This window comes from Emydura macquarii, unplaced genomic scaffold (assembly GCF_026122565.2).
Source record: "Emydura macquarii macquarii isolate MOO-44397 ecotype Brisbane River unplaced genomic scaffold, CSIRO-AGI_Emac_v2 contig_561, whole genome shotgun sequence".
NCBI lineage: Eukaryota > Metazoa > Chordata > Testudines > Chelidae > Emydura > Emydura macquarii.
Window position 1 is genome coordinate 7,811,035 of NW_027130698.1, and position 22,087 is coordinate 7,833,121.

The 22,087-nt window shown below is 38.2% G+C and overlaps 1 long non-coding RNA gene across 1 annotated transcript in view; it reads left to right on the forward strand.

The window, feature by feature from the left end:
- The first annotated feature begins 2,524 nt into the window (after positions 1-2,524).
- LOC137147640 (uncharacterized) overlaps positions 2,525-22,087 on the forward strand; it is a 271,440-nt gene continuing 251,877 nt past the window's right edge. Inside the window, exon 1 of the long non-coding RNA XR_010918278.1 lies at positions 2,525-2,567. This is a non-coding gene — a long non-coding RNA (uncharacterized lncRNA). The remainder of the gene's footprint in view (positions 2,568-22,087) is intronic.

The following is a 22,087-nucleotide window of genomic DNA, read 5'->3' on the forward strand; positions in this document are numbered from 1 at the left end:
TGGGGATTTACTTCCATATTTCTTTGTTGATGATTTATCACAGAGATTATGCCATGACCTAACAAATGGACAAGAAAAGGACTACTTATGCCTGGAGCCAAATTCTATATGGACTTATAGCTCAACTTGACACAGTCTGTGGCAGAGCCAAGACCTGAACTCAAATCTCCTGGTCTCATATCTTAACCATCCTTCCCTCCAGTGAGAGGAGAAACAGTGCCCTTCTGTAGTACCTAATTCCACATCCTGTGGAAGGTAATAGTTCAATTTAACAACTTATTTTAATTCCTCTGCTATTAACTCTACCCATGCTCCTGTGTTACCACATAACAGGACTGTCAAAAGGAGGGACTCAGTAGGTTTGAATACGCCATTCATACTCTTATAGATTTTAACAAACCTTCTCTAAACTCTTTCTTGGAAGACTAAAGAATCCTAAAGTTTTTGCAATTACACATCATGTAAACTTTTCCATGCTCCAACCAACATTGCTTTCCTTTCACTGCCTTTCCTTTCCAGCCTCCACTATATTTCTCTCATGGAATGTTAGGCCAAAAGAAGGCAGGTTATTGTTAGATATGTCATTACAATATACAGCAAAAGAAATAATTGATATTTGCAGAAAAAGGTCAAGTGTGACGCACTACACTTTATTTATTTAAGACTGATACTTTCCAAGCTCCTTATTTCATGCCAAAGACCAGCTATCACCTTCAATGTATAGTAGAAATCCTTCCCTTTAAAAAACAATTATGTTAAAGGGTCTTTATTTGTACTGTCCAGAATACTGTATGTGGTTTCTTAAATCTCACATAACTAAATCAAGATGACCTTGCTAGTTTTTTAACCCGGACTGAACCCCATAATAACAGGTTGGTAGCCAACTGGAGGGGAAGGTGACATTAGTGGCTTCTCTCTATTCTATCCTCATGAATGCACTCTGCTTGTTTAACTATTCATTATGTTTATCATCTCTCATCCACATAAGAGCTGTTTGATTCAGACTCTATTAGGAATCATTCCCTTACTTTCATCCTGCTAATAATAGATATGGAGGGTAAGTAATATTTTAAGAACCAGTGAATGCCTTAATAACTGCTTTTCAGTTTTTTCTGCAGTTGCCTTTTTTTCTCTCTTTCTCTATATATATATACAGTCAGTTAAGAACACAACAAAGAACTAAGTGATTTTTTAAGCATTTTCTTAACACTGATATGAAATTAAATCTGTTAATAGCAAGGGTTTATTTCCTCCTACTTTATCTACATGGCCAATCCAGCACAGACAGATACTGAATGAGTATTTGTCACTTTCCCCTTCTAGTTGAGAGCAGAAGTGCAAAGACACACAAAATGTAAAATAACAAGAAAAAGATGATACCTGATCTTTTTTTAACCTTGGAAATGGTTCAGGTCAGTTTTCATTTTGTAACTATTGGTTCCATTGACACTTAAGCATCAGCTTTTGGTCACCCTACTCACAGATCACTGGAGTCAATGTCTTTCTGTTAGTTTGGCATGATGGAGGGGAGTATATTATAGCTCCAAGGAATCCTTACCAAAATATTTAGGTTTTGATAGAGAGTTCACAAGGAAAATCCTCTCCTTCATCCCAAAAGAAGACAGAACAAAATCCGAGGTAATGTTATCAGTAGGAAGCATGGTTCTACTACGCCCCTATTGCTGAATACTCTTGGGGGGTCCCCTGGATTGTGCATGTAGGGTTTTCATATACAATATACACATATACAATTATATTTTTAAAGGAGGAAAGTATTTGCAAGCTAAAGATTGACAGAAATAGTCTCTAATCAAGAAAACTTTTCCCACTGAAGTCCATGGGTATTTTGTCCAAGCAGAACTGACAAGGGACTTCAGGATTTTATCCTACATTATTTTATTTTATTTTTTGTAAAAGACAAATTCTTCATGTTACAGTTTGATATGAGGAAACTGGAAGTGAGCATGGCACACAAGTACCCCAGTTAAAGGAGATAAACTTTACCATGACTCTCTCCCTTGAACAAATGCAAAGGATCCCCAAAACTATTTTGAATTTTAAGTGATTATAAGCATATATGTGGAAAATAATATATAAATTGGTAATTATTACAAGGAGTTCCATCCTTTTAGGAATAGGCCAGCACTTGAGCTGGATGAATAACTGATTTTTCAGGTTTGCCAAGCAAACAGACACATCAGAAAAAAATATTTGGTTCTGTTCCAAAAATGTTTGGAATGTGTCAGCAAATTGGAAAAAGTCTTTTTTCAGGCCACCACCTGCTGTGTGTCATGCCTTATAAACTTTAGCAATTAGGGCTCTTCTGTGGGATGTGGAAGACCCAGCTTTGAATCCTCACTGGGGAACAGGAACTTGAATTTGCATCACTCTACTCTCACAGCTGAGCAGCTTAACAATCAGGAGAGAACCTAGTCTGAGATGGGTGCTCTAAATCTCACCTGTTGAAGCTGTTCCACTTTGTGTATATATACTTGACTATTCAGTAGGCAAAAGCAAGAGAGTAAGCATTACTTCCAAGGCTGCTAATTAAGGCACTCACCTGTGAGGTAGGTGATGTAGATTTAAGAGATAAATCTTCTCTGTCCCTGGTTTAGAGGAGGGATTTGAACATATCTTCTACTTCTTTAATAAGTGCCTTAATTACTGGGGTATACAGCTATTCTCACTCACATTGGCCTAATGAATATTTAAGTATTTATACAAAACAGAGCTGCATCAACAGAAAAGCTTCAGAGAAGAATAGCCTAGATGTTAAGACACTCACCTGGCAAGCGGTAGGGTAAAACTCAGTCCTTGCTCTGATGATTATGTAAGTTTTTATATACAGTGGAACAGCTTTAACAGGAGATGCCAAGAGCAGCTTTCTCTCCCCACCCCAAAAGCTTTGTGGTTAGGCCCCTCATCAGAAAGGGGATAGATGAGGGTTTAAGTGCCTGTCCCACAATAAGGGTTAAAAAAGGTAGGAAAAACCAGTTTGAATCTTCCCCTATCTCCCAGGCAAATGCCCTAACCACTAAGCTAAAGAGATATAGACACAGAGAGTCTGCTAGCATGGAAAAAGGTTTTTTTGCAGCGGACACTAATCATGTTAAATTTGCAGATACTTTCACATTGCCCAAAACTGCATTCTTTTTTTTTTTTTTTTTTTTAGTGAATAAATTATTCATCCCCCCCCAAAATTTGCACAGCTCTAGCCAACACATCCCAGTTCCAAGAACTGGCCCTTTAATGCAGGCTATAGGAGAACATGGTTGGTTCAGTGCAGCATAGTAAAAAGAGTTCTGGGGAGTATAGGGTGATGCAAGGCATTTTGGGAAGGAATATCATGGAACAAACGTGATGTCTTCATTTTAAAAAAGCTGAGACTGGGAGGGAGCGGGAAGTGTTGGGTGAAGGTGTTGATTGAAGTAAAATATGGTGTGAGACTCCCTGCTAAGGGAGCAGGAAAAGGAGGAGTAATAGTGGTTGTTGGGGCTCCAACAGCTTGTTTGGAAAAGGGTGACAGAACCTCTGGGAAATAACTGGGGGGGGGGGGGTGTTGAACTGAAGTAATCTGGGAAGGGACTAAAAGAAAACATCATTCCCCAAACATCTGAAAGCTGGCAGTGAAGCAGTCATTTCCTCTACCCCCTTCAATGATATGCTGTTAAGATTCTCTTAATCTTCCATGTCCTTTCTGGCAAGTCCTTGGCAGGTGACTGGCGTTGGGAAATGCTGGGCTAAACAGGCACTGTGGGAATCAGCCCTGGCAAACAGCAGAGCAGGGGACTTGAGGTGGAATACAGACAGCCCCTTGGGGATGTAGTGCCACAAGGCCTGTAGAGGGCATAGTGCTGATGTGGAACTTGTACGGGTGAAGAGTCTTGTGAGCTCTTCTCACAAGAGTAAAGGAACATTTACCTCATTACCCTGGGAAGGTATAAGGATAGTTGGTGGAGCTCTGCACCAAGTGTGAAAGCTGTAGTCCAAGGAGGACCAAGCACATGTGTGTGTTTTGGACTTTCTCTACCCTGGAAACAGAGGACTCTGACCTGTGCTTTGACTAAAATGAAACAAATGCGCAAAAGTGAGAGAGAACCAAGTTACTATGGGAGGAGGAACGTGAACATCCTGACACCAGACCAGGTAAGCCTCTGCGACAGTCATTCTGAGTGTTTTCCCTAGAAAACTTGCTCTAAGAGTTATGTTCATCCAGTCAAAATAGTTGAAATTCAAATAATGAATATCAAATTCTCACAGCAGTGCTTGCAGCACACAGTTGATATGTGATTCATAGACTTGGCTATGGTAGCATAAAACATTGAAACAATTTACCAGAAGTGATGAGTTGTTCACAGATAATTTGTGAACAGGAAAAAAGGGGCTACGATAGAAGAATACATTGATGACTGTAAATAGTTCACCCAGCTCAAAGGGTGACATCTACATCTATGCAAAGAACCAGAACAAAGTTTATACACCACTTAATTGCCATTTAAACCCTTAAAATAGGGCCTTCTATAGAGGAGTGATTTTCTCCCAGGACCCAAAGACTGAGGATAAGCTCCAAGCTTGAAGGTAATTCCCATTATCTTGGCAGTTTCATACCTCATTGCAACTTTCATGCATGCACCTAATGGCTTTATAGTCTTTTAATGCAGAGTAAGCTAAAAATGTTTACAATTGTACCAGTCAGCTGCTGAAAATTCAATAGTATCCAAGAATTGAAGCTGAGGGAACTGCTAAAATATAAGGTATTACTTATAATCAAATAATTGTATTGCAAGCTGGTTCTGAGTATAATTATTTTTAGTGTGTCAAAAGGGAGTCTTGAATCAGATTGGGAATGTGCTGGCTTCTTGGAAGAGTGACAGACCAAGGAACCAGTATAGAAATAGAATAAAGAACCAGTACCTCTTTCACCAGAATTTGTTGTAGATGCGAGAGAGAGAGAATGATCAGTCTCCAACACACACACACACACACACACACACACACACACACAAAATTAATATTTAATATTCTTACATTCAGACTCTGGGAAAGCAATGTCCAAATTTTGTATCCCATTGAGTAATTATTTCAGCTTTCTCAATTCTGAGTCATCTTTATTCTTCTCATTTACTTACTGGAAAACACTTATATTCTAGTTTCATTATATTTTTACCTCACTTAATCCCAAAATAATAACTATTATTATTTACTCTCCCTTCTTATGAAATAAATGATCATCAGAGCCATATAACCTGGGACATAAAAGAATTTTGTCTGACCTCAGTAAATTTAAACAGACTTCCTTGCACCAGACTGCCTTTTGCTTTAAGGTGAAAGACAATTAAAAATCTTACAGAATATTTGTATGATGTTTTGACGTTTTCATCTCTGACAGTATTTTTATAGTTCCTTTTGCCCTATTACATGATGGAGCGAGGCAAAGATGCATAGGAAATGGGGAAAGAAAAAAATATATTGTTGGCCATTCTCAAAGAAAAGTAAGTTTTTCCTTTACTGATGCAATATAATTTGAAGATAGATAGAATGGAATTTCCTCTTTGGAAAAAGCTTTACTTAAAAAAAAAAAGATGGATTCTTCTCGCCACTCCAACACCGTACATTAGAGAGAGGAAGAAAGAAAACTTCTATAATTATCCTGAGCACACTGAGTCAATGCTGCCATTAAAGGAGGAGTGAGGGGCTCATTTTTAAATAACCTACTTAAATCCATACTAGACTGGCAATGAATCAGACTTGTCAGAATCATAGTGGAGGAGGTGGAATGATCTGATGACAGATAGTGAACAAGGGTACACACCACAAAGCCACCAAGTACACAATGGACCTTGGAAGAGCAACATGACATTTGGCATACTTTAATTCCCCCTTCATTCTTCACATAATTTTTGTGGATGAAATTCATGAAGTGTCAAGGCTCAGGATGGCTAGAAAAATCTCAGGCTTGAATGCAGAAATCATGAACTATAGAACAATCACAGAACACGTATCTTTTTGACATAACAAGCATATGTTTGATTGTGAAAATCCAACTCAGTTTAGGCTATTTGGATTCCACAAATACATATAATAATTTCTCAAATACCTCCAACTAAAGGTATATCTACATTGCAATCAGGAGGTGTTCCTATGCCCACAACCCTGGATACGTACTTGAATAGATACCACCCATGCTGCCATGGTTTCACTGCTATTGTTTCTCAAGCTAGCTTTGATTTAGATACATCAGGGCTAGCTTGGGTATATCTACATGTGCTATGATCACGTCTGATTGCAGTGCAGACATACCTTAAAAAGATGTGTATCCTTCAAATTAAGTTTCCTAAAGAAATGGTTGATCTTAGATTCTGCCAAGGGTTAGGAATATTAAATATGTGAAAAATAATTAGGACAGGATATTCAACTACTGGGCTGGATAATGATAGACATTATAGAAAGTCACATACAAGTCAGTTCATCAGATAGCATAAATCAACATAACCACTGACTCTGTTTGGGCTGCACTGATTTACTCCAGCTGATAATCTAGTTCATCAGACAATTTTAATGTCTACTAGAATGTCTGTGATGGAAGACTATAGATACTTTTGCCTAAAAAGGAACAGTTTCTTTTTATCAGGAATATGTATATTGTTTCTAAAGTGAATGATTGCCAAAGTATAATTTAGTTGTCAGTATCCCTTTAAATAGAGAGAGTTCAAGTAGCTTGGGTATCTCTGGATAAGCCGTGTGTACCGAGAAAACATTTGTATCATTATCCATATATTTGAAAAAGAAAAGCCAGGAAGAAGACTCAGGTGACTTCAGTTTTACTCAGAAAATAATTTCCTCTGTCATAAATGATACATCACAGGGCCAGATTCTGATTCCTTTATTTGCTTTGGGTAGGATTTGAGTAAAGTACTATTAATTAAGTACTATTATGTGAGGAAAGGTATCAGAATCTGGCCTATAAAGGACAAAGGGGTGGAAATGACCAGGTGAATTATCTAGTCTATTATGTATTATCCTATATATTGGCTTTTTGAGACTTCTACAATACACTGGAGCTTACAGTTTATCTGGAAGCTGTTTCAGTTTGCCTTTGGTCTCTAACAGTGAGGTAGCTGTGATACAGTGTGGACTATGAATGACCATTTATTATATTACTGATACCAAGATTACAGAATTGCAATAAATATTGTACAGGATAGTCCATACAAGGTATTGATGGAAAAGTCATGATTCACTAAGATTGAAAAGCACATTTACATGTATGTATCAGTTTTGTATTATGAGTTCTAAATATATATGGTATATTTTGCATTTCAACTTGTGCTGTGTTTCTGGGTGATACCCCTAGACAGGATGGCAGCAGTACTAAACTTGCTCAATGGCCCATCAAGGGAACACAAATGTAAAGTGAATTCAGTGAAAGAACCTCGGGGCTACACCTTGTGAGTCACCAGGACATGCCTATGGACAGGGGACTCTGAGGCTTTTCCATGCCATGTGCTGTGGGGTTGTGTTTGGGGCAATCCTCATAGCAGAAACTATAACATGCAGCTGCACCATCTCTATCTTGTCTTCATTCCTGCTTCCTGCCTTTGGATCAACTACTCTAGCTCTGAAGCTGTGAAACAAAGGACTGAGACTCATCCAGGTACTGGGTATATATCAGAGGAACTGTATAAGCCTGCAGACTCCACAATTTTGCTGAGAATCTGATATATATAGACTTTGAAGTCATTTGTAAGTATCTGATTGCTTTAACCATTTAACATCTCTCTTTTTGTTTGTTTAGTTACTAAAAGATTGGCTTGCAGTGTGGTATTTTGGGTAAGATCCAAACTTATATCGAGGACCTAGTGGCTGATTGGGAGCCAGAGACCAAAATGTAAAGAGAGTTTGCTCCCAAGTAGCTCTTTAGAACAGCAGTTAATTCCTCATTAGCCATTCCTCTATTCTTGTCTCTTATTTTATGAACTGTTCATGGAAGATTCCTGGCTTTTATCTATTGATGGTTGTGTGTCACCGATGATGTTTCTGTGGAATACACAACATGCCAATTGTTCTACTTAGAGTGGATTCTATTAAGAAACCTATTTTTCCTCTTCATTGCTGCTCCTTCAAGTAATCTATTTTTTTTTCATTCAGTAGAGTGATATGTAGGGCCCTTAATGGCAAACACTCCAGATAGATGCACCTCAGTAGTATAAGCATCACTTAGTCAATTATTTCTTGTAATAATAGGCTCATTTAGTGTAGTACATCTGAGCTGTTTCCAGCTCCTTCTAAGACTAGCCTGGCTTTTAGATGGATATAAAGGCTAAAAATAAGCCTAATTCCTTTAAACAAGAATTTCATCTGCCAAAATTGTGTCTGTATTAGGAACTGGTGCCATTTGTATGTGTATCTTTATCAACTTGACCAAAGAAAATTACATTTTGAATTATAAAGTCTCCAAAGATAAATTAAAATGGAACATTCAAGTCAATTAATGTCTGGAGTCTGTCTCATCAATAAAGAAAAATGTGAACGGTTTGCCCTCACATTGTCTGAGGTTAGTGGAAAGGTACTGGCTGTCACAGTATGAAAGGAGCCACAGTATGTAGCTAGCTGAATTGGTAAAAGACTCCAAAAATTGTAATTTAAATCAAAAATGTCTGAAGGTTTCTTTTTTAAATTTGGTGTTTAAAACATTAGAGAGGCTATTCACTTCCTTGGGGGGAAAGGGATGCATTAATAGCTTCATTAATAGCTGGACTCAGGAGACTCTGGGATTTCAAAATCCTTTAAGAAATGTATCTTCAGTTTGATGCTATCAGACGTGTCTTTTACGAAAAATGAGGGATAACTATCTCTATGTACTGCTAATTATTTCTGTATCTCTAAGTACTTTTATAATCGCCATTATCACATTATTGAGCTGAATGCCTCAAAGAATTTATTTATTTAAAGTATTTATCCTCAAAATACCCCAGTGAAGTAGGGAAGTATTACCACCCCATGTTACAGATGGGGAACTGAAGCAGAAAGAGTCTAAATTGCTTGCCAAAGGAAAACCTGAAAGTCTGGGAAGAAGCAAAGGGTGGGGGTGAAAGTTTGCTCTGTACAAAACTATTTCTTTCTAATGTTAGTTTGCATTTGTCTTCTAGTTATTCTAAAGTAATCTCAATGGAGATTATGTGGCAAGAACTATTGTTCCCACGCTTGGCAATTGTACATTTCAATAATGTATTTATATCTCTCAATCTTTAATCAGATATAAAAATAATGGGTGATTGGTTGTGCCATGAATCCAGAAAGTACCCCCCATAACTTTTTAAGAGTAAATGTGTTTATTATCGGCAAGTCATTCTACATGTTCCTGTAGTAGCTGTACTCCTGGGAATGGAGGAGGAGAGGAGCCTAAAAAACGATATAGAGGGGCTGATCTGATGTGTGGAGTCCCCAGGGAATGAACATTTTTCAAACAAATGTGCCAAATTCTGAGCAAAAACTAGCCTGTTTTTGAGCGAGAATGGACCTATTAAATTTTTGCAAGTTTCTGAGGTGAAAATAGGCATTGATCCAAATTGCAAATAAAGAAAAGTGCAGGCATGGGTGTTGCTAAAGGAAATGGAAACTCATTCCATTTAAATCTGGAGGAAAATTTGTGGATTTTGAAGAATTCTTATTTAAATCCATGTAGCAGTGTGTGCTTAGACAACCTTGTTAGTTTCTTTATTACAACATAATGAGGTTGTCAGGCTGTCAGCTGAGCAAACAGAGTGGCTGCAACTACCTCTTTCTCTAGACAGACGAGATTTTGTAACAGGAATGATCAAGAAGGCTTTGAGTAATAATATTATCCTCTAAACTACAAGGCCAAATTCTGTTCTTATTTATACCATGCTAATTCCGGTGAAGCCCAGATATAAGACACCATCCACACTGAAGTCAATGCAAAGACTTTCACTGGCTTCATTTGGCTTTGGATTAGACCTATGAAGTTGAATCTTGGTGCATCGAAGAGCAGCTTTTGGCCCATGATCTCTGTTAACTCTTTTACTCCAGTTGTGTGTATTTTTCATGCTGCCAAATGTTGCTTTAGCTCCTGATGATCTTTTGTATTCTTGTTTGGGAGGTTAAGCAAATATGGTGGGCTTGGGGAGAATCTCTGCGAAAGAATGTTGTTTTCTTTTAATATACTATATGATTATGGAGAAAGGGAAGATAATACGGATGGTGGTCTGACAAGCAATGTACTCTCTTAAAACTGCAATGTTCTTTAGCAATATGGCAACATTTCCCCCCACATTTAAGCATTGTTCATTTACTTAAATACTTCCTCCTCCTTGCTCTCTGTGTTTTAGAAGATAACAAAGGCTATCAATCAACTGGAACTGTGCTGATGTTTCCATGGCAGTTTAGTAATTAGGTTTGTTCGCCAGGGGTTGAGATGAGTCCAATAAACTCCTTTGTACAATTCTTTCAGACAGAATATTACCCTGTGTTGCCAGGCTATGAATAAAGTACAACTCTTCAAGCCTAGGACACTTATTCTCTCCTGGATAAACAGTGTTAAGTCTTAAATGTTTTTATTCTATTCAGCTAGGTTTCCAAGGATTCATTTTTGAAGGCGGATTTAAAAGCTCAGCACTAAACTGAGAGTAATAGGCATGTTCATAACCCCCCATACGGCATAATCTGTTTAGCCACAGCAGTATAGTCTTGTGCTCCTGAAGTTTTAAGTCAGCTAGGGTATTCACATCGTTCACTACAAAGTTGTGATTCCCAAACAGTTTCAGAGCGGTTTCAGTTGTTTTCATACTCCTGTCAACAACAAGTGTTGGTGTATGATGTTTCACAAGTAAAAGGTGCTTCAGAAAGTCATTGGCCTGAACAATGCATAGGCGTTTCCTCAGATGCATGCTACATATGGAACTCTCAACATTAAACCATTGTGTGCATCTTTCAGCTAATTTGGAGGCATAAATATAAAATCCATCCCATGGGGATGTCAGGTGGAACTGTGAAGCCAAATATATTAGTCATCCATCGTTCTTTTCTTCATCAGGGTAGCCCCGTGTATTCTGTCTTCTCTCTAGCCTTCATTTCTTTCTTTCTACGTACTAGATTGTAAATTCTTTGCGGGTCATGGATTACATTAAATAATAGTTAATTATTGTCATTTCATGATTGTAAACTGTAATAAGTGTGATTTATTGAAAAACAATGGAGGCATGCAACCATTTCTTGCATGCATTTTTGTTGGATGGTATGTTTCTGCCACGATGCACTGAAAAGAAGCACCTGGTTTCCTGGAAATATCAGATAGCTTTACAGCCACTTGATAAAGTGACTATCTAAGGCAATAGAGGACTGAATTTACACTATGTGAATGAAAAAGGTATCTAAATGGCTGATGCATAAGTACATATCAGAATATTGGATATACTAGGGACATGTAGTATAATTTCAGAAAAAAATATATGTATAGAAAACAGCATAACATTTATATTAGTAAAATACAATATTGGAGATTTTATATAGAGTAAATGATAGGGGGAAAAAAACCTGGAGCTTTTCATTTAAAAACATTAAGCCATAGTTCACAAATTTGGTTCAAGTTGAAATTTTGTCATCTTTGTTGGGAAACACAGTTTTTTCTTGGGAGAGAAGGCAGGAGAGTGGGGGAGGGACAGAGTGGAGTGAAATCTTTTCCTGAGTCAAGCAGCATCTAAGTGTTTACCTGTGAAAGCTACTTTTCATTTTTACACACACACACACACACACAGAGACACACACACGAAGCTTCCCTTTCACACATTTGGCAACAGTGAGTAAATGTGAACAGTGGAAAATTATAGAGAATAAGAAGTGTCTCACTCCATTATGTGCCTTTCAACACTTTTATGCTCAGAACTATTAAGGAGTTTCACACCATTTAGACTCATCTCTGTTTATCTTTTTTTACCAAAAATTACTGTTTACCTACAGTGTCACTAAAGTAATTGTACGTGAACTATGGGTGCATCCAAGTGGTAAATGGAGTGTTGCTTTGACAACCAGCACCTCAATTAGCTTTAGCTTTGTTTAGATGGCATGACGTCTCTCTTGCAACTAGTTTGGCTGTTAAAAACACAGCAGTGAATCCAATGGGTCTCTATTCAAAGCATGAGTTTATGGAGGTGGGAGGAAGTCAGAAATCACCTATTTTATGGGAAAATACTATGATTGTTCCTCCGTGTTAGATATAGAGCTGTGCAAATTATCAATTTTTTTGGTTTGCTGGCTGAATTGATTTGCCCCCCCACCCCCCCCCATTTTTCTCAGCAAAACAAAACCTAAAATAAAATTAAATTAAAATAAAATAAACCTCTTTTAGGTCAAACAAACAAGTTTAATTTGAAATGAAAAAAATGTGATTTATTTGAATATTTTTAACCACTTTTTCTTTTCTTTTCTTTTTTTTAAAAAAAGGAAATTTGGAAATGACATGCATGAAGCCAGAGGAGGAGATAGTTGCTGGGTCCCTTATACTCAGTTTCCTGGGGGGCTACAGCACTCACACAGCATGTGGGATTCCTGGGTTTGAGTCCACTCAGCCTGATTTAGCAGGGATTTGAACATCTATCTCTGATACAGCAGACAAGCACCCTAACCACTGGACCAAAGGATATGTCTCACTCAGTATCTCCTCTGGAAGCTGCTCCACTTTGTTTAAATACTAAAATATTCATTGAGTGAGAGTGTGTGACACTCTAAGGTGGTTAGCCCATTCCCTGGAAGGCAAGGGGGAAACCTGGATTCCCACTTCCTCTTCCAGTGAATATTTATGTATTTTATACAAAGTGGAAGACCTTCAACAGAAGATCTTGAGCATCCCTCCCCAAGAATACCCTGCTACAGCTCAGTACTTAGGGCACTCACCTAGCAGAGGCAACATGCAAATTCAAATCCTTTCTCCAAATCCTGTAGAGTGGACACTTGAATCTGGGTCTCCCAAATCCCAGGTGAGTGCTCATGTCACTAAGGTATAAATGCAGCTTCTCCTCCTTTTTGTCAATGGCACCAAAGTCCCCAAATCTAGCCTGATGGGGTTTTTTGGCTGGAAATATTCAGCTAATTTGACACAAATTGATGGTTCACTTGAAATGTCATTTTTCATAGAATAAACAATGTCTGATTTTTTTCCCATTTTAATTAGATAGCCATGCTCAAAGAGCAGTTTTCAGAGTGGGAACCAAAAGTTCCTTAATACAAAAGTGGTGCTGACTACCCTAGGTTATGCACGTCACCAATATGCTAAGAAGCAAATTGTGGAGAGGGTCTGAAAATGACTTTTACAGTAATAGACTTACCGTCATCCATGGCATCTCTGTAGAGAGATTAAAAAATGCTATTATAGGAACAGCACCAATGGAAATCAACAACAAAACAGAGAGGGGTCAGCAGAGAAAAAAATGATGGGAATAAGCGAAAATTACACTTCTGATGTTGCTAAATCGATGATAGATAAATAAGCTCTGCGCACTGTAGTTGTATGCAGGCGTCTGACAAATCCCTTAAGTGTGCCTACTGGAGTTGTCTTTGTCTTGCTGTGTCTTTTTTCTTTTCTTTTCAGTGCTTAATGCATTCTGTTTTTAAATAATTGTTTATCACATAGCTCTGTTTCTTGCATCTGTTTGCAGCCAGCTATATGTAATAGCAACAGTATATGGGTGGTGTTTGGACTCATGAGCCCTTGATGGTTTCTGTGCACTGGAAAATGACATGGTGTTTGAACCCAGGTTAACTAACACAATGTTAAACACTCATTGTAGACTGGGACCATTATGGACTCTAAAGTTAACCACAGACAGCTAATGCTAGGATAAACATGACAGCCCCTGATTACACAGAACCGTATGCTGTATTTAACAGGGTGTTAATGTTTACAAAACAATATAGTTTTCCAGTGTAGGCAAAAGTTGTGAGGCTTAAGGACTGGTGACATCACAGAGGGGATGATTAATTGCTTGATGATGATGCTGATCTTTGAGGAAACTGTATATTCTGCTTTTCTAACTAGTGAGTAAATGGAGAGCCAGGGCTGGCAAAGTGATTGGAGGTTTGGTTCATTTCAGATAAAATCAGAAAGTTCATCTGCTCAGCCAAATCTTTACTGGACCTCCCAAACGATCGCGATCCCCACCCCTTCTTCTACCCACTGCAGTGAAGCTGGTCTTCCTCTATTTTCCTGTGTGACTTTTTTTCTTTCTCTCTTCTTGCTCCGAAAGGAGCATGTAACCAGTGAAAATTGTGCTAGAAAGTAAAAGATCTCAGAATAAAAGCTGGGCTGTACTCAAATTCAGCAAGCCTGCATGCCATGATAAGTAGAATGAAAACATGGAGATCATTTTTGATTCAGTGAAAACAGACTCTCAGATGTTCAACCTACAGAATTGCCATGGAGACTTTGAATTCTTGGTACCATGCTGTTGAACCTTTAGAAATGTAAATGGACCAGCTATTTTAGCCATACAAACAACACAGCTCTTGTTAGGTTGGTGAATATGCATGGCTTTAAAAATGAGATTGTCCACCTACCCACAGTCTATAATTTTCCCATGGATTGATTTATGAGCATTAATGCTAATCTTAATCACCCTGCTGGTGTATGTTTGCTGTGAACTAAATGCCAGGGACTGGCCATATGAAATAATTTTGTGGTGATTCATTAAAAACATAAAGCTGGAAGATTGCTCTTGAATGCACAAAATTGTTCTTTTTTTAAAAGCAGTTATTTTTAATAAGTGGATAGTTTTACATTCTACATGACTAGTATGATGATATAAACCATATGTGTGATAATGCCTACCTTATATATATAGAATGCTTCTATCAATACATCTCCAAGCACTTTACTGAGGAGGTCAATGTACTGAGATATTTGCTATATGTATCTGTTCTATTTGTGATACTACAAGCCAGGTTACATGCTCCTCTCTCCCCAACAGTTGGTCAAATAATCAGCAAAATTATTCCCAAATAATGTGTCTTGACAGTTGACAGGGAAACATTTGTTTCTATACATTATTCATGAATGTTACTGAACCAGCTCATCTGATTGATTAGTGCTCTTTTTCTGTCACTGGTTAGAAATGATAAATTCTGGATTTACTGCATGATAGTTATTAATCAAGTGATTCTGTTTGTCAAGGCGCACATTGGCATAGAAGCCCAATAGATGCCCACTACACCAAATGAGAACTAGTTGTGGGTCTGTGCAATGAAGTTTAAATCATGAACCTGATCTAGATTAAGATTTTTTCCAAGCTAGTTAGTGCTCAGATTTCTGATTTGGTCCCATTATCTACCCTCACTAATGCAACATTATAAAATCCTGTTCAGAATTTTTGTGACCCAATTTTGTTCCCATCAAAGTGAGTGGTAATTTTGCTATTGATTTAAGTGAGTGATGGATTGAGACCTTACTCCCAGTAAGCTAGCCTTACTACCCTTGCTTGCAATCTCTCAATTCCATATTATTTAATCCTTCTGTAATGGGGTGTACCAGGCTCAGAGGTCCCCTCCTGCTGCCTTCAGGTTCCTACCAAAGAAAGGAGCAGTGGAGCCAAGTCCTACAAGCAGCCGAGAGAGACTGAACAGGAGGCAGCCAATAAGGGAAAGGCTTCTGGGAGCATTCAATCAGAGGGTTGCAGACCCATATAAAAAGAGCTGCAGAGCCAAAATCAGGCAGTTGCTTCCTGGAACTGGAGGAGTATAGACTGTTTTCCTGGCTGGCTGAGAAAGCTACAGGACAGAGCAGATTCTGGCAGGGAACCGGGAAGCAAGAAAGAGCTCCTGGCTGGCTGCTGGGACTGAGTACAAGATTTAAACCCTATGGTAAGGGTGAAGTATTCATGGGGAAGTGGCCCAGGAAATTATAGAAGCATTGTGAGTAGTTGAAAGGTATGCAGCAGCCCTTGGCTGCTATTCATAGGGTCCCTGAGTTAGAACCCATGGTAATGCATGGGCCCAGATCCCCCCTCCATCCCCAGAATGAGTGGCCTACTCTCGGAGGAAGGAATTGAACCTAACCCCAGAGAGGGCAGTTGAAGACCCCAAAAAGGGTCAGAAATTTACTGAACATTGAACTGTGATACACTCCCAGGAAAGGGACCTAAGCTATTTAGGAACTGGGATGGAGATTTGGGGTCAGAGAAAGATCAATAGAGAGCAAAACCACTGCCTCCAGGGAGAAGCCCTGGAGATATGGCTGGATACCAGGGCCAGGACTGTTTAAAGACTGCTGACTGAGACTTTACCGTTAAACTGTTTATCCCAGAAGGGGTTTTGTTTTGTTGAAAGCCCGCAGACTGAGAGAGGAGTAGACGCACACCTGGCTAGGGGCACTTGTAACAAGGCGGCACCCACCTCTTGCAACTTACAAGTTAAACTGCTTGATGCTAACTTATACTCCCTAAGGCCCACTTTACCACTCTACCAATGTGTTAAGAAAGTCTAAATTGCTCTAAGCTACATTTAAGAGAACTAGGTACCTTTTGGATTGTACTAGCAGGGTCCACATAGGGCAGTTACAATGCAGCACTTCCATGCGAGCTGAATGTCATCCTTGTAGTCTGCACTGCAGGATCATGTAGATAAGCCTCAGGCACAACACTGGAGTGGGTTCAAGTTGCTCTAAAGAAGTCTTACTGAATGCATAGCATTTTAAGTTTGTGCAGAAGAGTCTAATTTATATCCTTTTATGCATCACATTTGAATTGAAGGATTCTACAACCCCACCAGACGCATATAAAAATAAAGATTAAAATGTTAACAGTAAGAGTAATACTTTCAAGTACAGAAACTGAAAGTGATTTCCAAAATGTATGTCAATACATATCTCAGAGCCCCTCTGGTCATATCTAAATTTGAATTCAATTTCAAAAAATATTTTGGTGATGAATTACTTAAAAATAAAATTGTATCTACACGTTTCTCCTTAAGTCACTGAGTATTTTTCAAGGGCTTAACTTCCTGTATACTCCCTATAGCCTTTTGAGAACCCTGTGTTGGGTCACCTGGTTAACTGTGGCTAACTTAGTAGAATTTCAGTCCAAGCTAGTCCCCTAGTGAAAATGTTTCTCAAAGAAAATGCTATAACAGATGAGAGTCATGATGAGGCACGTCTGTATAGTTGGTTTTGTTTTTTGGTCTAATTCCTCATCACAGTATGCTTGAATGTCAATTTTCAGTTAGACAAAATGAAAATTATATCCTTAAGCAAACAATGGGGGATTCTGCCAGTATGACTTTTAGGGTCAATCATCTCATTAGCAGTCAGCTTTTACAACTGCATGTTATTTATAGGAGAGAGACTTACAAGCTGTTAAACTAAACAGCAAATTAAATTGTCCGTGAGCGGTTGTCATCTGATAGAAATTCCCCTTGGGTAACAAGATGCTGCTTCTCACTGGAAAGTTTCTCAAAAATGTAATATATTTTAATATTATTTTGTGCCAGGGTAACCTTTATAGGAAACAGTTATTTTTATTGTGACAGAAAACTGTGCCATCTCTGTAAACAGCAATAGATGCACAGCAAAATATCAACAGTCATAATCCACATGCCTTATTATAATGAATATTCATAGGCATCTCTCTATCTCCTAATTATTTTCAATCAAATTTAAAATACCTTAGAGAAGTAGTCCAGTAGTGAATTTATATTCTCCACTAACTAGCAGATTTTATTTAATAATAATAATAATAATTAATAAATAATTAATAACAATTAATAAAATCAGACAGTACAGCTAAGGTTTAGGAATGTTTTCCACATCTGTATTCTACATAGAAAGTGACTGCATCACATTAAGCATATTATCAGGACAACTATGATATAAGAGCTGTCTTGTGGTTGCAGATCAATCTCAGATGCCACCCTATCAATGAATAGGATAACTGGTTACACATCGTTAAGAACATTGTTCCTAATCAAGTGATATTTAGACTCTGATTCAGGAAAGAACTTAAGAACATGCCTAACTTTAAGCATGTGACCAGTCCCATTGACATTAGTGGACCGCTCACATGCCTAAGTGTTTTGATAGATCAGGGGTCTGACTCTCTGTAGCTGCTGCACATCCCTCTGAATTGTAACACCCTCCATACAAAAAAGCTTTACTTGTCTGTTAACCATTGGGCACACGTTTGTAACAATTTCAAAATATTACTGCACATTGTACTGCCTTATTGTATTTTGCCGTATTTGTTATTTTCTATTGTCCTTATGAAAGTGATGGGGTCCAGTTACCATGTTCTAATACATTATCTCTGCAGCTAAAAATATAACATGACTACAGCTGTGAGAATACATTCTTTTTCCAGTTTAGTGGCCCAACCAATTTTTATTTAATGAATTAATTTATTTTTTAAAAAGGCATTTGGGGTCAAACTAAATATTTTGTTTTCATTTTTTTTAAACAATTTTGTTACAAAATTGAAGTACAATTTTTTTTGGGGGGGGGGGGAGGGAGTCATTTTGAGCTGCAATGTTTCATTTTGACATTTTCTAAATGATAATTTTTTACTTTTGGAATTCTTTTTCTTTTTGGGTATGTGGGGGAATTCCAACCCTCCCTTCCTCAAAACAATGATCAAATTCAGCATAAATTTGCAAAGCATTCTAGTAGATCCGAATCCTCGTTTTTTGGCCAAAAAAAAAGTTTTGTCCCAAAAATTTCACCTTTCTCTACATATGATCTCATGGTATAAATGATAAACTTCTCAAAGTATTGAAGACTTGCCATTTTTGTTACTTGCTATTCTCTGAATGTTTGTCCTGACTTCATACTCTGTACCAAATGTAAAATTTTTAGAGTACTGAAAAGTTGTTTCTAGGCTTCCAAATTCATCTAAGAGTCAATTGTTCCTGGAAAGTTATAGAAAAGGATGAGATTAAAAGTCCCTTTAGCTTCAACAAATGCCTAGCGTATATGCGTGGCATTGATACAAAATGAACAAGCACTCTGATTTATTACCATTTAAAGAGCCAAATATTGCATGTGAATGTGAAACTATATTTATTCATAGATCGTAGAAAACAAATGGCACTTTGTAAAGATGTCCATGTAATAGTCCAATAAAGATGGCAAGGCATGTGTTTTATACTTCCTTTGCAACCTTGGGTAAGGCCAGGTTAACTTCACAATAACTTAGTCAATAGTTTCTGAGAAGTTTGGTCACTAGGAGGGGGAAAAAACTGCATGAGCACCAATTTAAGCATGCAGACTTGACATTGGTGTACAATAAACCCCAAATTACTCATTGTTGTTCTAAAGGTTATGTAATATTTTATAAAAAACATTTCTACATTCACGAATACATCACACAAAACAAACACTATTTAAATCCTGTAATGGGTGTTCATATTAGAGAGAGCATTACATTTAATAACAATTTAGGACTGGTGGAAAAATGAATCATTCAATAGAAAAGAGCAAAATGAAAGATACTGTTTAATGCATGTGAAATTACTTAGTTAAAAGAGATGTAGTTTTCTGTCCTGCAGAATGTATGGTCACATCAATGTTAAACTTCAGAACTTGAATCCACCAAAATAAGGACTACTATGAGAGTTTAAGAATCAAATGCTGACAGCATAGCTTTGCCCCCAGATTGTCACTTATGCTTGAGTAATAACCAATTTCTACTCCTATTAGAATTGCAGAACCCATGGAAGAGTGAATGGGTTTATGTTTAGCCCCATGCATCACTGGCAGAACTGCCTGCTGAGTCCTACTGCAGAATTTTTATTACAAATGATGATGTATGAGGCAGAAGGTACGCAGCTGGACTTTCAGATCCCAGACGGTGTTTGCTGCATCGGGTGTGGGAGAAATATTTTGATATGCAAACTGTACCATTTTGATATAATAAAAGCTAATGATGGAGGATAAATACTGCATGATCTCAGCTTTACAGTCACTTTCCAACTAGTACCACACTTTGATATGCAGAACCAGGAGAAAAGGAAACAAAGGGGGATAATGAGAGGGACATAACTGTCTACAAATAATTGAATAGCAAGAATCCCTGTTGTGTTATTGACAGTGGCTGAGAATGGCATAATAAGGAGTAATAATGCGAAATGACTGTATGAAAAGAAACATTTAAGTCAAACATTAATAAAAAGTCCCTGGGAATAAGGGGAATTAGGCAATGGAAGCTTATAGCTAGGGAAATATTTGAGGTACTACTACTAGCGGTGTTCTGAAGTGTAATTCTAACTGACAAGTGACTATAAAATGATAGTTTCTTACCCAACTGATCTATTCTATTTATATAGTCACATTTGCTGATTTGGAGTGACAACTTGCTTTTATACAACTTTGCTTTCTTACTGGCACTACAAAGCAAATATAGCGAGAAGAGAATGAACACAATTCTACTGGAGCTCAGAAATAATCAGCAGGATTGTTTACTAACACCCAATTGCAGAATGTTTGGTTCTGGTGTAATATGAGGCAGATGTTCTGATTTGAAGCTAAATGTGCAAGGTTGACAGTTAGACAATGCATCATTCTGTTTGTAATGTAAAGTAACAGTTGTTTTCACTCTCCGTCACTTTTCAAAGCAGAGCCAACTTTTAAAAAGTAGAACATCAAGCAGATAGAGATCTTGAACCTAATTAGAAATGGAATGAGTCATGAAGTTTGAATCCAGTCTTTGAGAAGATTGGGGGTTCAGATCTGGGGTTTTGTTTCAGTCATTTCTACACAGAGTTAAAAATGTGGAAAGGCTACATTTGAGGGAAATTCTGTATGGTGTGTAACTGGGATCTAATGTAATATCAACCTTATGCCTTTAAATTAAAAGGAGGATTCTGAGTGTTGGAAACAGTGACAGTTATGCTGATGTCAATCCAGAATTCCTAAATAATTCTCCCTAATGTGGGATAGGGGTAATCTTGGAAGGAAATCACTATGAAGATCACCTTTGGAATCCCCCCACCCAATCATTTTGTAAGGGGCTGGAGGGGTTTTTCCCTTGTGAATAGCCTGCAGGACCATCCCTCCCCAAATTGAGGAATCACCATTCTTCCAGGTGAATCTGTGGAAGACCAGGGTCATTGAACCCATTCAGCCAGGGGCTTCCCCAGTGATGGCTGTTCCTCCCCGCTTTCCCCACTAATTAATTTCCTAATCCAGTCACCGCTGCATTGTGTCTCACTGTGCCTTCCCCAGCGCAGACTCTGGACCAACACAGTGGGAGAAGGGCTGGATGATGACAGAAGAAGCAACTAGCCCCACTCCCTTATGTTCATGATGGGTGAAAACTTGTTTCCAAAGTGTCCCTTCCACATGGAGTCTGGGAGGAAGATAATTCTACTATGGGAACTTACACAGCCTCAGGAGTACTGTTACCTTATTAGGATTTCATAGGGGGAAGGGAGGGTGATTATATTTGTTACTCTGCGTTTTGTATTTGGTTGCTGTAGAAACAGTTTGTTTCATTTTAGGGAAAATGTTCTCCCTCTCTCCTTCGTCACAGGAGAGACCAACTTATGAAGCCCTCTTCTGGGCAATGTCCATTTCAAGCTGGATAGAGTACGTAAGCGAACCCTTATAGCAGACATACTGCAGCAAGGAATTACTCAGAGCTTACGCTATCATAGCAATTGTGATACCGGAAAAAGGCATTGTAGTGCATTCTTGTTTCCTGGAGAACCTGAAGGAAGAGTATTTTATAAACTATGAAAGGACCTTTCAGAAGTGTTTACTTCACTCTGTTCTTCTGATTGATGATTCTGCAATGATCACCATTGAGTCAAAATTTGCAACAGAGCAACATCCAAATTTCCACTATTATTTCCAGGCAGGTCAATAGGTGGGAGCAAGGAGGGCAGTTGTCCAGGGGTCCAGTGATTTAGAAGGACCGAGGCAGATGGGAGAATATATATGTATCCTCCTCTCCTCCACACACCCCTTTCCCTCAAAGCCTCTGCCACTTGTGCTCTCCACCCCTTCCCTGAGCTGCACTTATTTATTATGTGCCATGCACGTTCCTGGGTGGCTGAAGCAATGGTATCTGCTACTCAGGTTCTGAGGTTCATGAGT